The sequence below is a fragment of the Ischnura elegans genome, chromosome 3 (assembly GCF_921293095.1).
Source record: "Ischnura elegans chromosome 3, ioIscEleg1.1, whole genome shotgun sequence".
Classification (NCBI taxonomy): domain Eukaryota; kingdom Metazoa; phylum Arthropoda; class Insecta; order Odonata; family Coenagrionidae; genus Ischnura; species Ischnura elegans.
This window is the reverse complement of record NC_060248.1, coordinates 121,345,871-121,372,779: the sequence shown is the minus strand read 5'-3', so window position 1 is coordinate 121,372,779 and position 26,909 is coordinate 121,345,871. Positions and strand designations below refer to the sequence as shown.

At 42.7% G+C, this 26,909-nt stretch overlaps 2 long non-coding RNA genes across 3 annotated transcripts; both read right to left on the bottom strand.

Annotated features, from left to right (window-relative positions):
- Positions 1–784: 784 nt before the first annotated feature.
- Positions 785–5,580, bottom strand: LOC124156451. Its single transcript, XR_006864322.1, has 4 exons — positions 1,462–5,580; positions 1,244–1,371; positions 1,005–1,153; positions 785–884 (listed from the first exon to the last, which is right to left on the bottom strand). It is a non-coding gene; the product is annotated as an uncharacterized LOC124156451 (long non-coding RNA).
- A 14,630-nt stretch (positions 5,581–20,210) lies between these two features.
- Positions 20,211–25,231, bottom strand: LOC124155109. 2 transcript variants are annotated; one of them, XR_006864130.1, is made up of 5 exons: positions 23,484–25,231; positions 22,383–23,384; positions 22,238–22,310; positions 20,838–22,149; positions 20,211–20,421 (listed from the first exon to the last, which is right to left on the bottom strand). It is a non-coding gene; the product is annotated as an uncharacterized LOC124155109 (long non-coding RNA). The 2 variants fall into 2 exon arrangements; XR_006864129.1 differs by having other exon boundaries at positions 22,238–23,384.
- Positions 25,232–26,909: the final 1,678 nt, after the last annotated feature.

Below are 26,909 nucleotides of genomic sequence, written 5' to 3'. Positions count from 1 at the left end.
ACTCAGTTATACGTCCATTCATATCGCTGGTTTTTTAATATATGGCACACAATACATCAAAAATTAATACTATATACAGATATTCCTCGAATTGTCCCTTATTTTCTAGCTGTAGGACCTACAATACTTAGTAATTTCTCGCCGCGAATTGGCAGTAAACAATTCTATATTAAGTGGTCAAAAGATACCAAGAGATTTTTGGGGTTACATAATGACATTTTCTCCATACAAGTGGAAGTAGACAGAGAACATAATATTTGAATATTTTATTTTTTATAACATTTAATGGTTGCTTGAAGCCCTCGTCGTTGAGGTGGATATGATCCCTCCTACCGTTTTTCCATCTGCAAGTAAGAGAAAAGGCGTAGTAAGAAATCTTTATTCATGTTCGTTCTCTACATGCACATAATACCCTGGTAGCCACCTCTTCCGTTTATGGCGAGGGTTGATCAAAAACCGTCATGCAGCATGCAATTAGTCTGCCACATGCACTCCACACCGTCCAGACAACGTCAAGCTGACGAAATATTTAAGGTGATTCTAACAGATGCATGGTATGTTTGCGTAGGCCGCCGACTTTTTATGGAAAATGTAATCCCAGTCATGTAGCCCGATTGTTTATTGTCCTCTCATTTTGTTGTTAGAGGGAATGAACGTGATTACAGCGCATGCGTAGTATATCGCAGGGTTAAGGATTGTCATAAATTCAGAACCATATATGCATGCACAATGCACATGCATATATGGTTCCCAGGAGCGGCATACTTTTCTTTTACAATGTCTCGATTCTAGGGTCATAGGAGAATTTTTCCATGGTCGTGGTACTTACGGCTCATTACTCTCGCTTTGATTTATTCCTCCCGTCCCCACTACTCGGATGCTCTCTGTAATGCGGAGAAAGAAATCATTATTACCTACTGGAAATACCTCGATTGCAATGGCTATTGGCAGCTTTCAGCGTTAAAATCCGTCATTAAGATGGGGGAAAAGGAAGCTACACTTACCTCGCTTCCACTCCCGCAACCATCTGTTATAAGATTTAAGCCTCATTCGGGAGGCTATCGTCTCCGTCAGGCGGGGAGCCGGGAAAACCTCTACTACGACGATATCCCGGCATGTAGAGAGCAGCCTTCATTCTGCGGATGCTTGTGCCCTGTGGAAAAAGCAAAATACGGAATGAATGACTTGTTGTTATCAATAAGTTCACAAGTTAAGTAATACAGAATGGTATCCAAAAGCTCACATTCCTGAGGTCATTTGATCCGATTATGATCAATGCCCTCTCCGGCACCTCAGCTGCCGACACTACCTCCTGGTGGGGGTGGAGGACGCGGACCCCACTCCTGGCCAGGCCAATCCGCCGGGGAAATCCTGGGGGCGTAGGAAAGGCAGCGTGAATACAAGTACTTTCTAAGGCTCCCGCAGTATGTTTTTCAATGTAAAGAATTAATCGTCACTTACTTCCCTCTAAGGGATATCCCAGTCTCTCTCCCAGGCGGACGGCATGGCTGTCCCCCGTCACCTCGTATCCCCAGAGGTAGGCCGGCATCTGAAATGATGGGCAAGAAGAGTTGAAATGTACAGATCACATCTACCGCACACATCTTCACCTTTCCCTCGCCATTCCCTCTCATGCAGTTACACGGTAGGAAATTTCAACAAAGAATGGAGCGACAAGTCTCGCAATGCGATAAGTTAACCATTAATTCATTCCGCGACGTGAGCCGCAAATCCGTTGGAAGGGTCGCAGTCGGTGGATGGGGAAAGAGACCCGTGTTCCGCAGATTTGGGTCGTACATATTGACATACCTTCACAACTCTATGAATGGTATGGCAGTCTAATATTATTTACACAAACCCAATGCTTTGGCCAGGCAAATGCTTCATCGTTTCATCCTGCGATAGTACTGTGTTCTTAAGGGTTCACGCCACAGGCGGTAGATTATTAAGCAATTGTTTCCATGAAGAGAGCGGGGTACCACAGAGGTAGTGGACGCTGGAAACGTCACTTAAATGAGGAGCCAAATGTGGGCTGCATTCACGACTAAATTTAAAGAAAATATTCGCAGGCAAGTGTTCCTCAGGAAGCATTTGCCCACCCAAGGATCTTCTATCCGTCCGTCTTTCAAATCGCATTGGTCGCATAACGGGCAGATGTCATTCACGCAATTCAAGCCTTCCACAACAACTTTCATAACTTCTTCCCGGTGCTTACTTGGGTCAAGGTACGATCATAACACTTGACTATTTGCTAATTTCGCAATGTAGTAACAAACGTAGATGCCGCAGTTGTAAGTGTCACTCTGTTGCGGGTAATTGAACGATTTAAGTTCCCAGTCGGGTTCGAACTCTTTCTTCAGCGCGCGGGCTCTATTCCTTAATGCATTCAAGCACTTATTGAAATACTTTAACTGGGGCGCCTGGCGTCTCGGATCAAGAAATGAAATAGTTTTTTCGAGGAAGTTTACATAGAAAAGAAACCAATGGTTACCGTTTTCATTATACGGCATTAAAAGAATTTTATTCGTTAAGTTGACATGTGGCGCAAATTTTTTAGGAGGCAATTTCCCTTCTATCGCATTCTGTGATGATTCGCATGTAATGTACTCGACGTTGGCATTGTTCTCCGTAACGACGCGCGCGAATGAATCAATGATGAAATTTACAAGCCGACTCCTCCCTAACAACGGCAAAAAATCTTCAAGGTAAGCGCGTGAATGATTTTTACCCACGTATCCCCTAACATACTGTAATTTTACAATAGCGCTGCTTTGGAAATAGTTTTTATCGCAAATTAAACCGTTGCTTGCAGTTGATAAATGAGGGTGATGTACTTCCGTCTTCACACCCTCGGTTCGCCATACGTTTCGACGTCGATCATTATTACCCTCTGTCGGTCGTTACCGCTGTCGCTACCTCCTTAACGTCCGTGGTTGCGACACCATCTCAATACTGTTCACCGATACTTCGTCGAATACAGACACTCCTACCGCATCACCATCATCGATATCCCCTTCAGCCACCGTGACTGCCTCTAGCGTATCAACCCCTCAACCTACGTTACTTGATGACACTGACAACTCGTCGAAATCATCGGAATTTCTTAAGCTAACGCTTTCATTACAGTGCAATGTACTCCTATCGAGGAGTTTCCACCCAGCAGCTATCTGCAACGCCTTCCTTCTGCGGAACTGCTTCCATTTGATGGGTGCAGCATGAGTGTCGGACACCTTAACTTCAGCAACACCGCCCCTCTTAACATTATCCCGCACCACTTTATTTCTTCTCCAGAAACAGTAAAGTTTACGCCTATTGGAGTAGTTGTTGACCCCGTAAAACTCTAGCGCCACCACACTGAAAGCAGATTGGATTGCTCCTTATAACCCCCGCACTCGTTAGTGGGAAAGGTGTACCCCTTCGAAAGGAAAAACGCGCCCAAAGACGCAGCGCAAAGACCACCTTTTGTCGGCATATTCGCCACCTCATATCAACACACGGATTAAGTTCTTGAATCTAATCTGGGATTACTAAAGCCACGTAAAAGAGCGTATTGCACAGGGAAGGAAAACAAGGTACCACAAATGGCAGTGTAACACTCCTTCTCCCTCATATGCAGGCAAATGTTTTAAGAAATTAAAGTGAAAAAGAGAACATGCAGTAACGGATTAAAGAAATTGTGAAGGGGAATATTCTAATTACAGTTAAATTTAAATATCATCTAAAATGAAATTCTATAAATTAATACTCTGATATTTTACGTAAGTCGTATATGGAAAATATCTAAGGCGATACTCCAGATAGTCACTTAAACTTTTTGCAGACAGAAACTTCCACGGATTTCACCTTGAGGATTCGTGGAGTGGTCTTCGTGGCAGGTCGTCGAGCAATGAATGCGCAGGGTGTCAAATTCGTCAATTCCAAGACGTGTGACCGCTTCGGGTACTCCGAAGATCGCCTTGGCGATCACCACATCGATTTTTGCGCAGAGTTCGCGTACCTTTTCCCCTTTTTGGTATTCGCAAGTGGGGTGCTTTTTGAAGAATCGATCTCTGCCAGCGGCGCAACTCCCCCTCGGGGCAGTATGCCGACTGTCGGATAGCTTCTTTAGTTTAATCCGGGGTTGCCTCTCGTGTCACCTCGCACACGCCGAACCCTCCGATCGTTTCATCCTCTCCCGGGTTCTGATCTGAGCAGGTCGGGGCCGTACCGTCGACTGCCGTCACGTCACGTAGGGTCTGCTTACTTAAATCATCGGAGATCCGGGAGGCATATGTCAAATCCTTGTTTCTTTCTTACTGCTTCCTACCAAACATGTTTCGCCGTCGAGCTCGCAACTGCTGAGCCGTTTTCGAGCCCAAATCAGCGACGATCTCTCTAAATTCTTTGTCTCTGTCTCGTTCCAGCCGTAGTCCTTACGCCCCGCCGGTTTGAAAACCTTGGGAACTAAGTTCGCTAAGAGGCGCTTCTACTTGGAACACGCCTCGCAGATGGCATCGCCTTCGCCCGGCACTCTGGCGTCAATCCCCCGACAGTGCGGGTAGTGACAAGCTACCGCTAGATAGGATCGAAACTCAGTAGCGCAATTCGCACGGCGAAATCGTTGTCTCGTACCAGAGTGTCTTTCTCGCATGAAGCCGTAGTGAGCTGCAAGTGGTGAATATCCCTCCGCAGAGTTCACACGAGCTCCCCCGCTCGAACGGGTCAACGGTACTGAGTCTAGAAAGTCAGTCTAGTCATAAGTGTGATGATGTCTTTCATTACGCTATCGACGACCCGCAATCACGTAGCCCTGACTAATAATGTTACGACATATCGCAAAAATGCCCGATTTACTTTGTTATAGAAAGATTGGCTCAACTTCCTGACAACAATGCGAATGAAATGAGCGCAATACGTACACGGGAACCTCGATAATATTTGCCGTACGGCCACTAACCTCCTCATATGCGATCTCTGAATACCGCATTAAGGTGCTCCTTGAGAAAGACAATACAAGGGCATGATGCTCGCGGAACTAAAATCACAAACAGCCGTGTTGAAGAGATCGTAACCACCTTCGCACGGTAATTGAACGAAGCCACGAATTTTGCCAATGAATCAGTGTTATGAGATGATGTAACCGTCTCCATGACCGGTACTATAACATTCCTAATATTTACTACTCCTGTGTAATAGAGCATCCTCTTCCGACTTCCCGGAAACGGCTTAACGACTGACCCCGTCGCATCGAAGCAAAGGATGGGTTTATCAGACGAAGGGAGGGATGCTATAATGGCGATTTGTCCTCGCAAAAATCAATGAACGACCAATGGGAATCCAAAAATTTGGATGTATTGATTCTCCTCCCTCTCACTTACGTACATCTGAGAAACATATAGCATAGGGTTTGCGCAGTAGTCCCCCGAAGCAATCACTTCCATTCGCGCTCTTCGCAACACACTGCAAATGAATACCTGACATGTTACCGCTCTTTGTAGCGTCATTATCTAAGCGAAGGATTGACTCTTTACGGTGTTGAAATGCGCCGCTCCCTACCAGCTCCCTCCCTCTAAATGCCACTTAGCGTACGCAGTTACTTCTCCTTACCCTGATTAAAGCTGCCTACGCTATAGATGCGAACCAGGACGTCACGTTCATCACACGGAAAAGGATTATAAATTATGAGAGTGAATGTCTTGCACAGACGGTGCTTGCAATACGCTCACACGACGATTTCTTTGTGGCGCTTACTTACGCGATGGTCCTAAACTAGGGGAACGCAATACGGGTTAATTATCGCAACCCGATCGCAAAGCACATGTGTCTACTTCCTACGCACAAATTTGCCATCCCTTAAGATATCTCTCCACTCCTGGTATTTGAAATGACACTCGTCCTCAATTTCACCTTCGGGCTTACGAAATGGAAATATAACTGCTGAACTAGTTGCCCTTTCATCACTGCAATCATTATTACCCTCTATCTCGGTCGTTACCGCTGTCGCTTCCTCCGTAACCTTTTCGCGCCGAGCTCCTTCGCGGGAAGTTGCTTTTGGCTCTACGAAGGGTTTGAGATTTTCTTTTTGCCCCGTACGGAGTTTTTTTCGGCTTGGGACTGACCAGGTGGTCGCTTCCTCCCCTTAATGACCTTTCCTAGTGGGGATAATCCTCGACCCTTTTCCCCGAGAGCAGCCCATCCCGGATCACTTTTGCGGTCAGTTAATTGTTATCAGTTCAATTTTAATTTTTTAATTGTTACTGTTGCATTACATGTCAGTTCATCAATGTATTCCTTTCATTTTGCAATGCCTGTAGAACTGTTAAACGAAGTTCTACGGTTATTTTTAGGGTTTGCAGCAAAACGGCATTATATCATAGACCAACAAATACTTTAAAGGGAATGAAATCTTTCAATGTTTCTAGCCTACTTCTAGGTATTTACGATTTATGATATTAACATAATTTAGGTCCATGATGCCAAAATCCACACTCCTCATTTGCGTCTGCTCTCCAGTTCTCTGAAAACATGAGAATGATCCAATTGATCTGAGAATAATATTTGAAAAAATTCACGAATCGATGAATTTTCATTCAAATCGGCATTGCATCCGGAGTTAGCAGAATCAAAGGAATGATTTTTCGGGAAAAAATTTTAGGGGACCACAAAATGCAGCTATCAGCTATCTGTCCTCTTTTCGGAGTGGATCCCTCCTCTTCGTTTGATGAAGATTCTGACGAAGGCTCCGGAAAACGTGATTCTGTCGTGGCCCTCGGCGTAGACGGCAGTAGCTCACGCTCCATATCCCCTGATGACGCCGTTTCAGACACATCGCTATCCGAACCACCATCCTCGTCTTCACTGTCTGCGTAAGTATTTCCAGGATCGATTGATCCGTTACTAGCCGGGACATTTTCCCAGTGCAAGTTAAGTCCAGGAAATTTGCCTAATGCTCCTCTCGGCCAAGCAACTCCGAACAGGTCGAGAACGTAAGCAAAACTAACGAAAGCGAAACGAAAGGCACTTCAAGAAAAAAATCCTGGCTGTATAATTCCAAGGAAAAATGTAATTCCACCAAAACATCATTTGAAAAAAAACTCCTTGCAGGAGGAGGAAGGGGTTGGTTTGAACATTTACGGTTAAATTTAAATACGCGCCAAGAAAATTTTGAAGAGAAAATGAGCTTTTCCGAGAAGAGTGAGGTTATCATCTTCCACGTACATATTTCAGTAGGAGCATACTTACACCAATATACTCATGGGTCTTCCAGTTGGAGAATGATAAGTTTTTCCTAGAAAACATTAATGCGGTAATGTGTCCCGAAATAAGCCCGTGAGGGGCACAAAGCAGACCACCTGGATCCTGACCAGAGAAGAAAGATATGAGAGTAATTACCTGGGTGGTGCAGTTCTCTTTCATTCATGGTATGGGCTCATCTATCACTCGGTATCTTCCTGCAATAAAAATAACCTGGAACTAATTGCAACCTGGGAATATCTCTCAAAATATACAGTTTTTACGCTGTCACCATCCAAAAATGGAGTGGTGACATCTATCACTCGGTATCTTCCTGCAATGAAAATAACTGATAACCTCCCGAAGCGTTTCTTCGTCAAGTGCAAAGAGGCACGTCAACTCCGGACCTATAGCATTCCTATAAAGCCACCGGGTCGTGGGCCTAAGGTGCGCCCTGTTCTTTAAATCCCCCCATAGCCGCTGGGCGGGTAGTACTGTTAGCACGGTTGAATTGGGCGTCAGTGGGACTAGCCTTTGAATTATCCTATGCAAAATTGGCCCTAATTTGTTTGTAAATCGTTTTTGCGTCAAGTGCAAAGAGTCCTGTGAAATACAAACCTCTAGCATTCTTATAAATCCTACGGTTCATGGCCGTAAGGTGCGCCCTGTACTTGGAATAGTCGCGGTGCGGTGAGTATTGTCAGCACCGTTAAATTGGGCGTCAGCGGGCAAGGCCTTTGAAAAGTTCTGTGTAAATTCGCCCTTGTACAAAAGTACAAAAGTTGCGACAGTCATTTTTTGAGTGAAATAAGTATCTTTAGCATGTTGCTCACCTTCTATCCCACCAATTGCAACATAATAACAAATAGAGAGATATTAAGAGGCTTGCATGAGGCAAAAGACAGCAATCACTGTAATTCAATAACAACAATGCATAACACACCTTGCCCTCAATTCAATATTTATTAAACATATTCCTCGTAAATTTGAGGAGATGAGGCGGGGCATATAGGGTAGAGTTTATCCCCGCCAATGCTGAAAAATTATTTCAAGCCATTTTTTTTATTAATTAGAGAAAAACAATGAAGAATATAGGGTAAAGAATTCATCCCCACCAATGTTGACAAATAATTTCATGCCATTTTTTTACGAATTAGGGAAAAACAATGAGGAGATGACATTTGTCGTTCTCACAGACGAAAGAAAAATTATGGAGCAAGCATGCACATAAAATTTCAAGAGGTGACAGTTTTGTAAAAGGTGTATGGCAATTCTTATTATTAAATTGTCATATCCTCTTAAAAATACAAAAAGAAGGGTTGGCACCATATTACATTTTTCTTTGCATATTCTGCCCTTGTCACTTATTGATCAGTGGTGGGCATGCATGGAGGGTCACGTAAAGGAGCAGGCAAATGGCTTCTGTCTTACCAAATGAAAGGTTAAGCTTTTGAAGGCCCAGGAGATTTCAGAGCTGAAGTATTGTTACTGCCCATGTCTAAAATTGTTGCCACTACTTTCCACCCTGTATCTTTGAGGGCAGTCACAACCTCTACAGTGAGGGTAAACAGACTTCTCCACCATGTATTTATTTAACCCTGGATGAAAAGGTATAAGGAGAAGGAGAAGCTTTTAAAGTTCACACATAGGGAATGTGTATGAGGGATGCTCAAATCTTAATCATTTACACATGTACACACATACGTGATAATTGTATTATTTTCAATAAACCCTAAAACAGTTCATGCGACCTTTAACATTGGATTTTTAAACAAATGGTTAAATAATGTAACAAGAAACAACAACAAAAAAGATTAAATAACACTCAGATATCACGTAATACTTCACTTCTAAACGCCACTTTAATACGCCTCACCCGCTCATTTGTTATTTGGAAAGGGCGGAGAACGAGAGGGATTTAAAGAGGAAGTTTCCTGATGGCGGTCGTAAATGATGAAATTGATGATGTTATATCAACAGAAGGAGCTTTGATGGAATTGTAGGTAAGAGGTAGGCGGTAGGTAAGGGATCTCTGGGTCACAGATAAACGGTGGAGAAGTTGATAGAAAAGAGAAAGAAGAAGTTCCGTGTATTACGGTAGGGACACGGAGGGAGAACATTGAAAGGCTGTCGTTAGACCTGCAGCGGCCCTTCATGATTCGGTGGAAAAACTTAAAAAAAAAAAGTCATTAAGAGTACTTCTTCAGGATCCTCTCCATCCCTCTCCTATTTAAGTGTCTTATCCGTCCTCCTCGTAATGTATATCCCCATCCATCTGTAAAGAAACATTAAAAAAATAATCGTGTATTAATAAGTGGCTACCTAATCTGTTAACGTTTATAAAACCGTGGGCATACCTCTCAAAATAATATTGTCCAATCGTGTCACCATGTAAGAATGGATTGGTGACATCTATCACACGGTACCTTCCTGCATTAAAAATAATTGATTACCTCCCGAAGCGTTTTTTCGTAAAGTGCAAAGAGTCATCTCATATAAAAACCTCTTGCATTCCTATAAAGCCACCGGTTCAAGGCCCTGAGGTGTGCCCTATATTTAGAGTCGCCCCCATGCCGCGGTGCTGGCAGTACCGTCAAATCAGTGACTCGGGGCGCAAGTGGGGACAGTCTTTGAAATATTATGTGTAAATTTGCCCCTTTTTTTTGAAAGGCACACACTGAAAGAAAAGTAAAAACATTGCCACAGAGTTTTTTTTAAGGAAAATAATTGTGTTTAGCATGTTACTCACCTTCTTTAAGTCATTCGATGCATTGAGAGGCAGCATGGATGAGGAGAAGCGGCTCGTACAGTGTCATACAGGGCTATCCTCAACTCCCCCCTGCTCTGCCCCGAAACGCATAGGCACTGCTGGTCGAACTGTGGGAAGAAGTATCCTTGGGAATCATATGACCATATGATCTCAAGGAAAGGAATATCCGAGTTATATCATATGGAAACGCTCACCTCTCTCAAACTGATATCCCATGAATTGTCCAAGGCGGACGAAACGAGAATCTCCCACCATTGCGTTGCCCCGATACTTAGGATATTCCATGGCCCGGAACGAAAAATACTTACAAAGGAAGGGCATCATATGACATAGTGGGTTGGAAAAGCTCGGTGAAAGTTGTACATTAAATACTTGGAAAGTGGCTGTTCGACACGGAGTATTTGCAATTAATTCACTGAGAGACTAAGAATTTATTGCTTGACTACCCCGTCACCCAAGATGTTACCTGCAGGACACGTTTCCCTTTTTACAGGGAGTTACCCTGGCAGAAAAGAGATCACCAGTAGGCCTATATGTCACCACTCTACGCATCCCTGCACTTACAGAAGTGTAGCTGTAAAAAGAAAATCATTAGTTCCACCGCCCACCTTCCATGCCCTACCATCCTCCCTCCCACCTGGCCACAACCTGTCGCAAATGCGGTCTAATCGGCCATACCTAGCATGTATTGTAGCACGCGTCAAAGGTCGCGTGGGGGCGAAACAATCGGGTCATTGATAATACCATGCAGGGCAGTACATCTGCAGATAACATAAGTAATCGACAAAGATTCAAAAATTCAGGTAAATCGGCCGCCCTCTTTTATATTTCTGCAGCTACGTTCCCTTTCTAAACTTCCCATTACATCCTCTGCTTCTGAAGCGGTACACACATATAATACTTTTCCGCAACCTCCGACTGCAAAACGAGCAAACCCATTCGCCTCTCTGGAAATCCTCCCTTGTCGCCGTGGCATCCATTCAATCTTAGTGATACTAACGTGAACAAACAGCACATTCTACCATATCCTCATTTGCACCTTGAACGCCGAGACAGCACTGAGGACATAATTGGAAGCTTTGCCCATCCTCTCTAGCACTATTGGTCCAATATCCTGGCGATAGTCATCAGCTTTTATTTCATCAAATGTGCTCCGCCCTGATAATAACTGGTGAATTACAAAGCAAATGTGTACCCGCAGATTTAGGAGTCAATTGCTTATGGCAAGGCAAACTCGAACAATGTTAAGAAGTTCTTCAATTTCTTAACGGTGATCGCTCCTCTAAGGGGCGTTTCTGTAAAAACTTTAATCCTCGCTAACGCATTCGGTTGGGCTCCGACGTTGCTATGCCCCAAGGATTCGAAATAAGTAACGGTTAAATTAATGGCATCAATATGAATTAGGGTCCAATGATTATGACTTACATAAATAGGCATCAGCGCGTGCCAGCCTTTTATTTTTATTTTTGCTATCAACGTTTCACTGTTGAATGCTAATCTCAGCGCATTAGTTGAAATTTCGCAGTGTAAGTAAATGATGCCATTGCTGTTTTTTTAATGACACTGACGGAAAAGTGAGCTATAACAAAATTATTTATCCGAGTGCCATTGTAAAGGGTAAGGAGATCTTCCAAGTTCCTTTCCTCATTTATGAGGCCTATCGTACAATTCCTATGGGAAGATTCGATCTCGTAATACCCGTCGTTAGTAACAACGCCGTTGGAATTAAACTCCAATGTACCGGGCTAAACTTAACACTTTTCCTCTTCCGTTTCCCATGTGTACCCATTCTCCTCTTTCTCCGGCACTTCGTCTCCTCTTATTTTGACACTGACAATTTCTTCCTCCCTATCCGCGTTATACGTTGTAATGCATTCCGCCTTAATTGAAGATGGTGTCTTTTTATCCGAGCATTTCCTTTTCTTTCCCCGCTTCTCTTCCACGTGGAAAGTGTCTAACTGAACTAGCTTCCGGCGACATCTCTGTTCGGAGGGATGTGTAGTTAAATTCCTTCACCTTCGCAAGAATTATCAACTTATCGGCAGTTGTAAACGACCAGGGTGAATATGTAATTCACCAAACAAAACTTACCAATCCCGAACCAGGATTCAACCGCGTAATTGCTATATCGAGATGTCAAATGTTGATCCACATGGGGAGGAAGGGAACGTACTTATTTATATATTGGGAAAAATATACCTCGCTATAGATTTCGTTTTTTTCTCCTAAATCTCTAACGGGTGCTCATTCCGAAAGTGACCGAAATTTTTGATGAAAGAGGCTGCTCTTTGAGAAACTATTCTTTGGGACCTTCCGGAAGGAGAAGTCCGTTCTAGCAGTATCAAGATCATTCATCTCAACATCATTTATAGTCGCATTTAATGAGTTATGTGCTACCACAACATCCTTACCTTTCCTTACTTAACGCAGTAAGGTACATAAATTACAAAAATCCTGTCGACGAGTACTACTTAGTTATGTTTCCATGAATGTCAAATAAAATACAGGTTACATTGGGAGAGACATTGCAGTAAAATACAGATTACAGAATATCGTTAAAATTTCCTGAATACTATAATAATATATGCTATATAACGAGATATTCAATCTTTTTTAAAAAATCATTGGTGCGGTAAGGGATTTTAAACCAGATGGTAGCTTATTGTAAATTGCATCAATAGAGTAAAAGGGTCGTTTCTGGCGTAGGGTAAATGAATGTAGATTACTATGAATGTCAAGTTTAGAGCGAGTGTCATGACTGTGAAAGTCGGAGTTAACTTGAATGTAATGAGGTTAACACTCCACAAACACGGCTCATGTAAGAATATAAATGCATTGTATTGTGAGGATCCTGAGGGAGACAAACAGTGGCCGACCACTCGTTCGAATTGGAACCTTATCGATGTCCTTAATGGCCTGTTTCACGTTTACCGCGTTTCTCATCGCGAAGCTGAAATCGCACACTATTGCATGGAAAAGAGGTTTCCTAACTCCCCCAACACTTTCCGTGAAACATTTAAAATCTTTCATGAAAGAACCTTTGAAGTTGGCTGTGTGCGGGTCGCTTATCATTTCCATGATGGGAAAAAGTGTATTCCCTTCCCGTATGACACCCACGTCGTAAAAAATACGATTCGGCGGAGCAGGATGGTTTTAAGCAATTGACCCGATCGCGTCGAAATATAAAATTGGCCTTTCCTTCTTCTGAATTTGTGCTAGCAGCCTCATCTGAGATAATGAATAGCACTGGACACTTGAACTGCTGCAATTACTTTGTCTTTGCTTTCTGCAGAACATTCAAGAAATGAATCTTCTCAATGTGCCCTTTTTATCACATCCGCGTCTGCAGTGTTAGTACAGTCTTAGAAAGAAATATACTAGTTACGCCATATGAAAGAAGTTCTCTCTCCAAGTGCTATCCCAGCAATTGCCCAAGGCGGACAAAATGGGTACCCTCTTCCACCCGGCCGCAACCTGACGCAAATGCGGTCTAATCGGCCATACCTAGCAAATAATGTAGCACGCATCACTGGGTCGCATGGGGGCAAAACAATCGGGTCATTTGTCAGGGCAGTAGATCCGCAGATAACATGATTGATAGAAAAACGAATTCACACTTTCCGTGCGACCACTAACCTCCTCATATGTGATCAGTTCAGAAGGCGGAGGTCCAATTTTTTATACCACTTGATGGATTTCCTTTCAATGGGATAGTAAGACATCATTTGATCCAAATGATCGATGCCACTCACGTATTTATTGTATTGAACCACCGCCTGTGGTTTTTTTGACGTACGCCCTATTTATGGCATCAATCATTGGTGCACTGAATTCAGTGCTGATCGTAGTTCACTTATCCATCTCCTCATATCCTTCCACCTTAGGATACATATTCTATCCTCAGAGAAGGCCTCCACCGCCTAACCTTTCTTTAATTTCTGGGAAAGCACCACAGGTGGGATGCCTTTCCTGTCCCGCCGCAGTGTCTCTTTCACGTAGGTTTTCCAACTCAGAAGGAATATGGAAGTAGCTACGCTGTTGTAATAAATGTCCATATAAATGGGGTGGCCGCATTAATACTATTTTTCCGTCAGTTTCCTGACCACCTTCTCCGAATGCCCTTTTCAAGCCACTTCTGAATCGGAAGACCCTTGGCATAAGAGGACCTTCAGCGCCAAACACTTTACTTCAATCAACATGTTAACCTTTATTCCATACCTGTGGCGTTTCCCCTTCATATATTGACGAAATCCCAGCTTGCCTCTCGATGGAACCATAGACTCATCCAAACTCAAGTCACGTGAGGGGGGTCACCACTAAGGGACCTAATTTTGAATAGTCTGTCCGTCGGAGGGATCTCAGAGTTTTCTGGATTCTCCTTGAAATGAAGGGCTTGGAGGAAGGGCTTGAATAGCGATTAATCCAAGCCACAAGAATTACAAGAGCGTCTTCCACTTTGACGCGAAATTTAGAGAATATCGTTCCCGCCGTAATTGAAGACTCCTTTCCACACGTCTTGCACCGATGCACGGGAAGCCTCTCTATACCCTTGGAGACGATGCGGTGTATTCCCCCGCAGTGACAGGCTTTACTCTCGCGAATAAATCCCAACATGTAGAGGAATTCCGCTACACCTACGGCTAGCAGTTGGGCTGGCCCTGCTGCTGGCCCTGGAGACCCTCTCCCGCCTGAATTTCTCGAGCGACTGCCGTGCGCGGGCGCGCGCGCGCCTATATGCGGTGGTCGCCAACATGGCCGACTCCTACATATCAGGTTGGCACGGCCCAAGAGGGCAAGTCGGCAGGATTCAGGCTAGAGGGTATCCAAGACCAGGTCACGCTTTGTGACATAACTTCTTTTATTATAACTTCACAATACAGATCAATGAGTACATGATTTAAATGAAATACACAAGATTGTCCTCGACGCAAGGCGTGCAACGCCACAGTACTATCAACATACATTTCCACTACTATATTGGTGAGGTTTAAGGCATTCAACAGGGCTTTTCGCAGACCTACTAGGGCCGCATAGATCTCACAGGCATTAATTGAGGATAGCACTGGGATAGGGAAGTATTGATTTATATTCCACTCGGGGATCACAACACCGCCTTGTACTAACGTGGCATCTGTGTACACTGTTACCGCGCCCGTAGGGCGCGGAAGAGCCACTACTTTGTCGAAGAACTGTGATGTTAACAATTTAAGCCACCAAGTGTTGTCACGACGAAACACCATTGTCACTAGTAAGGTCGGGAGCCGCAGCACCCAACACACCCAAGCAAGGTATCCCGCGGCTTTAGGGATATCTTGTTGTCGCAGCCTAGGCATAATTGGAATTAATTGTGACACTCTTTTCTTGGCACTAGTTGTCAACTCTAAGGTTTGGTGATATGTATCGATAAGCACTCCTAAATATTTCAACTGTTTGGTGAGACCAAGGTGTGACTTCTTAAAATTAATAGTAATACCAAGGGTATTTGTCAGAAATTTTACAATATCATTTGGATAAAACACTTCACATGAGTAGAGCAGCCAATCATCAAGATAACAGATTACATGGACATTGAAATTTTCATAAATTATCTCGGCACAGTCCTCCGCCCATCGTTGCAAGATGGCGGGGCTCAAGGAGTGACCCATGGGCAGCCGTGTGAATGCGTAAGTATCATTTCTATATCGTATACCATAAAACCGCCAGTGTTTGCAATTGATCTGGATTTGGTAGAAGGCTGAGGACAAGTCTAATTTTGCAAGGTAAGCATTCACCGGTATTTTAGACAGATATGCTTGTGAAGCACTCCAAGTTAGGCTCGCATAAGGGTTGGACCGTCCCGCTTCTTCACCACGCCGAGAAAAGTTTGGCGCGTCACTCTGTCGATACCTCCCAAAACCCACGTCATCTTAGTCAACCGGCCAAGGTTATACTTGCGTCGCCCAAAAGCTCTCTCATCGATCTCCACAACCTTGCCAGGACCTCCTATCTGGGAGCTATCCTCTTGCAGCCAAGCGCAAAGCAGTTCACGGAAGTTCAAAATAAATTTCGCGACAGTGCAGCGATGCAAAGAAGTTTCCCTAGCAATTACTTGGGTTGAATAGCGATTTATCCAAGCCACAAGAATTACAAGAGCGTCTTCCACTTTGACGCGAAATTTGGGGAATGTCATTCCCGCCGTAATTGAAGACGCCTTTCCACACGTCTTGCACCGATGCACGCGAAGCCTTTCTATACCCTTGGAGACGATGCGGCGTATTCCCCCGCCATGACAGGCTTTACTCTCGCGAATAAATCCCAACATGTAGACGAATTCCGCTACACCTACGGCTAGCAGTTGGGCTCTTAAAGCAGATATGCTTGTGAAGCACTCCAAGTTGACACCGAGAATGAAGATAGAGAAGTAGTATGGAGAGCCACTTCGTCTGGAAGTCACCTCGCCGAATGAAGTTCGATGATACCTAAAAAGTGAAAGTGTGGGGAAAGAGAATTCTAGGGACAATAGCTGACTCTAAATGGAGATTAACGAGGGAAATGTTACTAATTTCTCTCAATTTGTCGTCGCACTTTCCTAATATTCTTTTAACGAAACCCATTTTACGATTCGCTTGACCGGTTATTTCCCGAATATGTTTGTTCCACGATGGGCCATTATTGAGTATAACTCCTAGAAATCTCACGGATTCATCTGCCTTTAATTGGGTGCCCCGAATTATATAGCTACGTTGTATGGAGTTATTCTTCTTCCAGAAATTCATTACGACGCATTTGTTCAAATTTCATTCTAACTGCCAAGCATCGCACCATGCTTGCACTCGATCCGTTGCCCGATAGCACAATGACAATGAATGTAATGCTCACCGAAGACTTTGGTGAGGAGTAAGTTCTGCAATTCCCTTGGATTGCCCTGGCAGCTCTCCTGAGCATCAATCTTTTCTCGCCTCTTCTTCGAAACATTGGTCCACGCAAAAATCTCAACCTGACAGGAGAGAATGATTGAAAGATGTTAGCAAATCATTATAGGCCTCTTTTTCCAAGAAATTTAAAACAGTGTACCATATGAAGCAAACTGCAACTAAATACTCTTAAGGGTGGCTTTACCTGTTCATCCCGGCCTGCCGGTTTTAGGCACAGGAACAGCCGATACGTGGCGTCGCCCATGGCGTTTTGGTCTCCTGCGATAGTGAAATACCATATTTAAGTTAAATATTCATGCTGCTAGGCAACGTAGAATACAATCAAAAAATGAAATTATTCGGGTATAAATTTACATAAAATGTGCATAAATTAAATGTAAATTGCACTAGCAAGGCTCACCCGCATCCCTAATCTCGTCATAAGCTCTCTCCAGCTTGCTCTTGTCCTCCATAGGATTGCAGACCGATGGTGCAGGATTGATAATCTGTGCATTCTCCGGCTCATCCATCATGCACGAGAACCGGACGGCAGTCGCCACGGCGTTCAATGAATTAATTGGCGACGGCTTCAAGACCCTAGGATTTCCTTACCTCTTCTTCATCATGGCCTCACCGGACATTACGGGCTCATTCATGACTACTTCAAAATCCGTAACTCTGCCTGGGGTAAAACGCGAATTCAATGTCAAAATTTGCAAAGCTAAACGTGGAAGGAAAAACCATGCCATCAGATATGTTAAAACGCTTACCTCCAATTTTCATTGCTGTAACCTCCACCGACCTCGTTCTCCCCTTCACCTTTATTTCTACTTACATACGGTAGATGAATACCGTATGTTGGCAAAACTCTGCCTTAATGAGTCAAGTTGATAATTCGCTTTCGTAAGATGGAAGTGTACAGAGCTCATTCCAAACCCTGATGTCGGAATAAAAATTTAACAATAAAATTAAATTGTATAATTAGCCACACATTGTTGTATTAAAAATACGAAATCGCAAAAAATAATCGGTTAGTCTGAATATGATTTCCGGTCCTCGCGGTTCAGTGGCGGCGTATCAAACTTTCGGATTTGGTGGAATACTATACTACCATAACAAACTATACTACCATATGCTGCTAGAAATAATAATTGAATTAAGAAACATGCATTAAATTTTACATAGGTTAGTTGCATTTTTAATTGAAACTATTGAAATGCTTATGGGTATTTGTCACGTTGAAAATGTGCCAAAAGTTTGGATTTTAATAAAATTAGAAAAGAAAATAGTATTATTGTTGGGAGGTACTATGTCTGCAGTGGTGGCTCAAAAAATGATTCATCTCTGGTCCTTTGTTGTGATAATTCTTTTGCTATTGTGAAAATGTTTGAGTAGTATAAACTTTGTGATTGTGAGAGTACTTGCATCTGTGAATGCAAATATAAAGCAATTGTAAACAAGTGCTCCACTGTGTGTGTGAAAGGTCTTCCTAAAAATGACTTTTTGTTTGAATTAATTGCAAGTCATGAATTTGAAAGTATTGGTATTAAAAAATTTTAGATGTGTATTATGTTCTGTAGAAGGAAAGTTTTTCTGCAGTAAAAGAGTAAATGAAATTGAGTCAGAATGATCATTTGTTCATTGTCACCTTATCTGGTCAACTAATAAAATCCTAAATTTCTTCACGTCCATTCTTATTATTCTCAGCCTTGCTGTGAGAAATGTAAGTACAGTAGACTCGTAATGTGATGTCACTCCAAATGAAAGTAAGGCTTATAAAATTGTTTGGAGACTAAGAAATTACGTAAGATTGCTCCCCTGCGATGTTCTCATAACTTGCATCAGTGAATCATCCTGTGCATTAGCCTTGCCAGCATTTATTTTTGCTTCAATGTAACGGATACTCAGTTAATTATAGACTGAGAGAGAAGCATTTCTACTTACTTTGGAATGAAGAGTATAAACATGGTCCAGGTACTTTGAGGTAAGGCAGTAAACACATTTGACAAGTGAGAAGCATTTTAACCTTTTAACGTCCAAGAGACATATATGTCCCAATTATTTTAATTTTCTCAAAATTAAATGAGGTCTATGAATGCTTCGTTCGATGATACCTAAAAAAGTGAGTGTGTGGGGAAAGAGAATTCTAGGGCCAATAGATAACTCTAAATGGGGTGTAACGAGGGAAAAGTAGCTAATTTCTCTCACTTTGTCGTCGCACTTTCCTAATATTCATTTAAATCGCACACTATTGCATAGAAAAGAAGTTTCCTAACTCCCCCATCGCTTTCCGTGAAACATTTAAAATATGTCGTGAAAGATCCTATGCATTTGGCTGTGTGCGGGTCGCTTATCATTTCCATGATGCGAATGAATGTATTCCCTATGTAATAAAATATACGATTCAGAAAAGCGGGATGATTTTTGACAACTGAACCGGTTACTTCGAAATATAGAATAGCCCTTTCCTTTTGATAAGCAAGCAGCCGTTCCTGAGAGAATGTATGCCACTGAAAACGTTACGGTTAAGTTGTTAGCTGCTGCAAATACCCTTTCCACTTATCCTTGCCTTCCTCCCAACACTCTCCTGCAAGTCACTTATTGTGTCTTTGCTGTCACACCTTGCTTTCCGCAGATCGCTCAAGGAAATATCCCCAGAAGGGTTCGGTAGGCAACCGAACATCATCTTTAACCAACCGGGTTCAGTCGGCAACTGAACATCATCTGTAGTCAACCGACCACCTTCAGCAGCTTACCAGGTTTTGTAATGTAGTATGAATTTTTAACAGTCAAATAGTTAATTCAATATCCCATAAGACCAACCGGGAGCTCTTAACCTCTGTGACACGAAACGTTATTAACTGTATCAAAATATTAAGTATCATTTCATTGAACATGCAAAATAAATCAATTACCAACATTCCACGAAAGAAACTAATTGTTCCAACACATGGTTTTGACTAGACACAGACTAGGTACACAGACATTATCAAGGTCGCTCATCGAAACCCTACGCCGGGAAAATAAGTTTTTTTAGAAAAATTACTAATAAGTGCACATTTCACACATTAGATAATATGCAGTTCCACCAAGTGCAGCCACGACACATGACATCTATACGAAATGATATCAATGTAGTTGACAAACTATCAACGGTGTATTCTACAAATGTCCTTTAGAGTAGCTAACAATATGAATAAAAAACAATAAATTGCTAACATTAATATGCACTAGCATATGAAATTGGAAATACATTAAGCCTATTTAACGATCACCGCCATGTTTCTGAAACAGATGACAAATATGATTCTCAAATAATGAAATTAAAAACATAATTTACAATTTATGATAGCTTTTAATTCATATAAAATTTGAAATAATTACAAATTTGATGTATCATTTACAGTTACCTGATTAGCATTTTCTTTTACATATTTTCTGTTTATATACATAATTTTATCAGAAATGTAAGATTATATTTCTGTAGGCGCAATGTAATTTCCTCTTCTTGAATGCTTTTACTCCTCAGCCAATCTTCAAATGTATCTAAAACAAAAAAGATACCCCAGTCACAGACAATTTCTAACAACTACCACTGTTATTACACTACATGAATAACTCATTCAATTTTATCAGATTCACTCACTAACCATCAAATTTGTTTGGAAAACCAAAGTCAAACAATTAAAAAAATAGCCAAAATACTTAAAATAATGGGCTGTCAGGACCAGTAATGTGTGAGTTGACATACTTAGTTAATGAGAAGTGCCTGAAGCTTCCCATATACACACTAAGAAGTCGCAGGTAAACATGCCATTATAAAGGAGTTAATTTCGATAGATCAACCTTATGAATGAAGTTAAATTCAGGTACTATGTGATCTTTTGAAGTAACAGTTACAAAATTGCCAGACTACAGAACACTTAGCACAAATGTTTGACTTATTTGACATGCACACTTACCCTTCACCACAGCTAACTTTTCTGGAGTTAAGGCGGGTTTAGTTGTTGCTCCGGCCTATTCAGCCGGTTGCATGGAATGCCTTCTATACTCCTTCCCCTCAAATTCTCTTTGCCCCATATCGCAGTGGCAAGATCCTTCACGAAGATGGTGTCCTTCATATTACTGGAGATCACATCTCACTTGCTTTTCTCCATAAAGATATTACCACCAAGAAACACCTGAAAAATGTCAATTTCAGTTCATAGATGGATCACTCGATAATCACTCATGTTTATTCACTTGGTTGTTATCCATGCGATCCCTACCTCCTCAACTCCCTAATTTCAGTTTTTTTCAAAATCTACACTGGTTAATAAACCTGAAAAATCGCACTCTTTTTTAACTCTCCATTCAAAGACAAAAATCCATTTGAACCTTACCTAGCAGCAGTGGCGTTGCCAGGAATTTTGTTTGGGGTGGAGGGGTCAAAAACCATGGGAGATAATTTTATAAACAGGCTACCAAGTAATAGGTATTAAACTAATTTCAACAATTTTCATAATCGAAAAAACTTCATTCATTAAGCCACAAATGAGTTTCGCCAAAATAGAACACCAGGAGAAACATGAGAATGGATTTTAGCATAGTATACCATTTTTAAAGTACCCAATGTTACAATAGGAAACAACGTTCTGATCATGAATATACCCACGGAGATTTGTTTTAGTACAACCTGTATATGAGGTGCCCAATCAAGGTTGGTTGAGATTAGACGTACAAGGAAATTAGTAGTATACACATCACAGGAGTGAGATTTTATCTACGTGAGAGATGAGTTCATAAGATGAAAGATGAGATGGTTCCGCATTGACCCCGTAATCTGAACTAGAACTTTTAATTGTTTTGTTACTGCTCAGGTGAGACTAATTGCTCTTGAATTGACTAGGGAAACATAAATGGAAAAGTTAATCGTTGTATCAGAAATAATCATGATTATGGGGTAAGGAATTCAATTAGTACTCATTATTTTTCTAAATAACTCTTGAAATGATAATTGTTATGTCATTTACTAAGGTTTTTTTTATGCATTACTTTTCACTTTAAATGTTTCTGTTCTTCCCTCGTTTTCTCTGGTTATTCCACATCACCATAGAGGTTACCAGACTTATGCGTTTCTCTTCATTTCAACGGGAAAGAGAACGCCAATAGCCCTATGGAAAACCGTATTCATCCTCAATGCGCCAACTCTACTTCCAATACTTCCAACATCCCCTCCATCCATCTTCCATTCAGGTGAATCGTGTCTGTCCTTGAATGCCTATCCCCATCCATCTGTAAAGAAACATTTGAAAATTAATATAACTCATATATTAATTTGTGGCTACCTAATCTGTTAACGTTTTTTATACCTTGGGCATACCTCTCAAAAAATTCCTCTCTGACCGTGTCACCATCCAAAAATGTACTTGTGACATCAATCACACGGTACCTTCCTGCAATAAAATAATTGATTACCTCCCGAAGCGTTTTTTCGTCAAGTGCAAATAGTCATCTCATATACAAACCTCTCGCATTCTTGTATAACCATCGGTTCAATGCCCGGAGGTGTGCCCTATATTTACAATCGCTCCACAGCCGCGGTGCTGGCAGCACGGTGAGAACTGTGACTTGGGGCGCAAGGGGGCAAAGGCGCTGTAAAATTCTGTGTAAATTGGCCCTGATCTTTTTGAAAGGCACACAATGAAAGAGAAGTGAAAACATTGCGACATTTAAAAAAATGAAAATCGTATACATGCTCAACGAGCAAATTCAACTTCTAACACCTCCAACATCATCTCCATCCCTCTTCTATTTAAGTGTATCTTATCCGTCCTCCTAATACCTATCCCCATCCATCTGTAAAGAAACATTAAAAAAATAATAATCATGTATCAATAAGTGGCTGCCTAATCTGTCAACGTTTTATAAAACCGTGGGCATACCTCTCAAAATATTCTTGTCTAACCGTGTCACCATCTAAAAATGGACTGGTGACATCTATCACACGGTACCTTCCTGCAATAAAAATAATTGACTACCTCCCGAAGGGTTTTTTCGTCAAGTGCAAAGAGAACTCTCGTATACAAACCTCTCGCATTCTTATTAGACCACCGATTCAAGGCCCTGAAGTGTATCCTATACTTAGTCACTCCACAGCCGCGGTATTGGCAGCACGGTCCAAACGGTGACTTGGGGCGCAAGTGGGCATACTCTTTGAAGTACCCTGTGCAAATTTGCCCTATTTTTTTTTGAGTGGCACACTCTGAGAGAATATTTTGCGACAGATTTTTTAAATGAAAATAATTATCTCTAGCATGTTACTCACCTTCTTTAATTCATTTGATCCAATGAGCAGCAGCACGGGTGAGGAGAAGCGGTCCGTGCTATACAGAGCGCTCCTCAACTCCCCCGTGCTCTGCCCCGAAACGCATAGGCCGATCGTGGCTGGTCGAACTGCGGGAAGAAGTATTGTGCACTGCAGGGTGGTCATTCGATCCAGACACATGGCGAATGATGCCAAGGAAGCGCTGAAAGTAATAAAAAATATAAATGTTAGAAGAGTGAATATAAATCAAAGCAATAATTAGTATCATCACATTAATTTAAACATTCATAGTACGACATACCTCAAGAGGGTCTTGATTTATGTTCCCAGTCAAAAATAATCAATTGCACAGGCATTTAACATGTATGAACATACATCTATTGTAGACTGCGACATTAACCTTAAGCCTTCATAGGTTTGGTAAGTGAGAAACTCATTTCTTTTTAAATTTTACCCTCCAGCAGCAAGTCATTCCAGCCATCCAACCATTTCAATGTAGACTCAATTACCTGCAAATAAATACATTAATAACCTCCACACCTCCCCAAACAGCTACAATAAAATAGCATTTCAGAAACATACCACATGGGTAAACATTATATTCTATGAACAAACCTTGAGGTCCTATGAATCCGAGCGTATTGCATCCCTTTCTGACTTCCTATTCAATGAATCAAAGAGATAGCTAAAGAAAACAGAGGGCTGCAGTTGCGTCTGGCTTCTGGCCAGCAGTAAGTTAAACAACTTGCACCGCGCAACATGAATGCCCGGAATCTCCTCCAGATGACGCCGGGTAATACCATCGGGTCCTGGGGCTCTTCCCCACCTCACTCTCTTTACTCGTTACATCATTTCCCTCTTTGAAATGAAGTTCGTTCGCCCAATAGGTTGGGCCCTTGCATCCCCTAGGACCGTCACCGGGTTTTCCCAGTCTCTCTCGTAGAGGGACCGTACTGCCGATGCGGTCGGTTTCTCTAATGCATCATCTCCTTCCCTTAACGAGCTCAACCTATCATTCGCGGTGAAACTGGCAGGTTTTCCGGGGCAATTCATGTACATGTCCGAAGTTCTCGATGAAATCGCCTTCGCCCGGCACTCTGGCGTCAATCCCCCGACAGTGCGGGTAATGACAAGCTACTGCTAGATAGGATCGAAACTCAGTAGCGCAATTCGCACAGCGAAATCGTTGTCTCGTACCAGAGTGTGTCTTTCTCGCATGAAGCCGTAGTGAGCTGCAAGTGGTGAATATCCCTCCGCAGAGTTCACACGAGCTCCCCCGCTCGAACGGGTCAACGATACTGAGTCGTAATCAGTATCGGTGCAAGGATCGTTATCGGTACAAGGATCATTATCGGTACTGGTCCCTCTCCGGCGTCCAAGAAAAAATGAATGCGCTAATGTGTCCCGAAGTAAGCCCGTGAGGTTCACAGGGCAGACCACCTATATGGATCCTGACCAGAGAACCAAGATATGAGAGTAATTACCTCGGTAGAGCAATTAGGGTTCCGAAGAAGGCTCGCGAAACCGAGCATCTCTAGTGATCCTTGATGTTGACGGCTCACGTTCTATGTCACCAGATAACGCCGTTTGAGAATCATCACCGCACCAATGCGTTTCTCTTTATTATATCGTAAGCAGTCTTCATAAGACTGATCTATTGCCAAAATATTGTTGTAAACCGGAAAAGCAACCTCAATATCGTGGTTTTTGAAGGCATCTTTGGCCCCCTCAGAAAGAATTTTCACTAAATCTAAAGAAATGTCAATCCCCATATCATCAGAAACGTCAACAGAACCAAAAGCCCCAGTGAGAAACATATGTTTACCAAAATATTCAGAAAAATTTACAAAACGACAAACCTTCTGTACTTCAATTTGCTCACCCAAACCAGATTGGAACTAAGAATAAAATTTTTTATGAAACCATAATCCAATAGGACCCGAAGAAGTGGGACCAGGTCTTATTGAAAAAAAGTTTTCAAACAAAGATTTCTCCGCCAAATCTCTGTTATAATCAATGTTTTTTTAATATACCCATGACTTTCCCAGCGGTAAACTTAATATTATAATCATATAAATATACAGCATTAGCTAAAGAAAAAAGCAACTCATTTTCAGCCCCCGCACGGGGGGAGGAGAGTTATCTCTTCCTTTGGGGAGCCGCGCCCCCACGGACCCGAGCCCACCGAGGAGAAAAGCTCGTTAAAAAACCCCGTCGCTCGCTTGGATAGTGTCCAGACAGCATGTGACTCTGCTGCTCTGAGTAGCCGTAAGATCTGGCGTCCAGAATCACCCACGTGTTTGCCGTGCGTGGAGACCCGTACGTGGGGGAGAAGGGGATCCTGGTGGGTGAGCTCTCCGGCACCCAGCTGGGCGTCGGATACCCGGTATGGGCCGGAGTTCAACACCCCACTTCGGCCCTGGATTCCCCGCAAAACGGGCGGCCGAGAAGAGCCCAGCTCGGTCAATCGGCTCCTGGCGGCTGGGGAGCTTGGCGGCTCCTTCCGAGCGTACGCCAGGACGGGTTAGTGCTGGAGATATGGAGGTCTCCGTAGGGCGGCTGAAGGCGTGTGGGTTCGGAGGGCCCCCGCGCTGGAGGTTCTAACCCGAAAGAGACCCCCTTTCGAAGGTTCCTATGTCCCTTGGGTAGCCCTGGCGACCACACCGAATCTCGGTGTGGCGTCCCGAATGTGTGGCTCCGTGGTGGGTGGGGAGCCCAGGGGATGAAATATAACGTAGCATGGAGTCTGAAATTCTTCCTCCACCAAAGAGATCCCGCCCGGACACGGGCGGAGGAGAACAGTTATTCGAAAGAGCAAAACGGTTTCTGTCATTGAAATGCTCCAAGGACGGCGAAAATTTGAAAAAGGTTTCTCCCTTCTTCATTAAAAAAGCACTTCAAGCCATCATTCCAGGAGAGCCAAACTCAGTAAAGAAACTTAGAGATGGTTCCCTATTAATCGAAACAGCCAATAACGTACAAGCCGAAAAATTGTTAAAAGTAGAAAAGTTGCACGATATACCAATCAATGTCGAGATCCACCGTACTCTAAATACATCTAGGGGTGTGATAAGCCACTACGACCTACTATATGTCGAACCAGACGAAATTAAGAAGGAGATGGCTTCCCAGGGTGTCATTGATTGTCGACGACTTACAACGAAGCGTAACGGTGAAGTGATTAATACTACCTCGGTAATCCTCACGTTCGGTTTGGATAAAATCCCGAGCAAAGTCTACCTAGGCTATGAATCGGTACCTGTGAGACCTTTCTTTCCCAACCCGATGCGTTGCTTTCAATGCCAAAAATTCGGCCACATCGCACCGCGATGTGAGGGCAAGAACACCTGCCCGCGCTGTGGCAAGGACAAGCATGACGGTGAGAAATGTTCATCGGAGCCTTACTGCGTCAACTGCGAGGGCACGCATCCATCGTACTCCCGAGATTGTCCCGTCATGAAAGATGAAAGGAGGATAATGGAAATAAAGACCCTGGAAAGAATCCCCTACTCCGAGGCACGAATGAAATACCGGTCACAGATGGCCCCAACATTTTCAAAATCGTATTCGCAAATAGTCGCAACCACCACTAAAAAAACTACATGTACCATCTCTACTCAGACTTATAATGATTTTCGCATTGAGAGCACGAAGATGCCCACACGAGAACAAAAAAAAACAGAAAAGCAAATTAATAAAGTCACAGACAGGAAAAGTCATTCTAAGG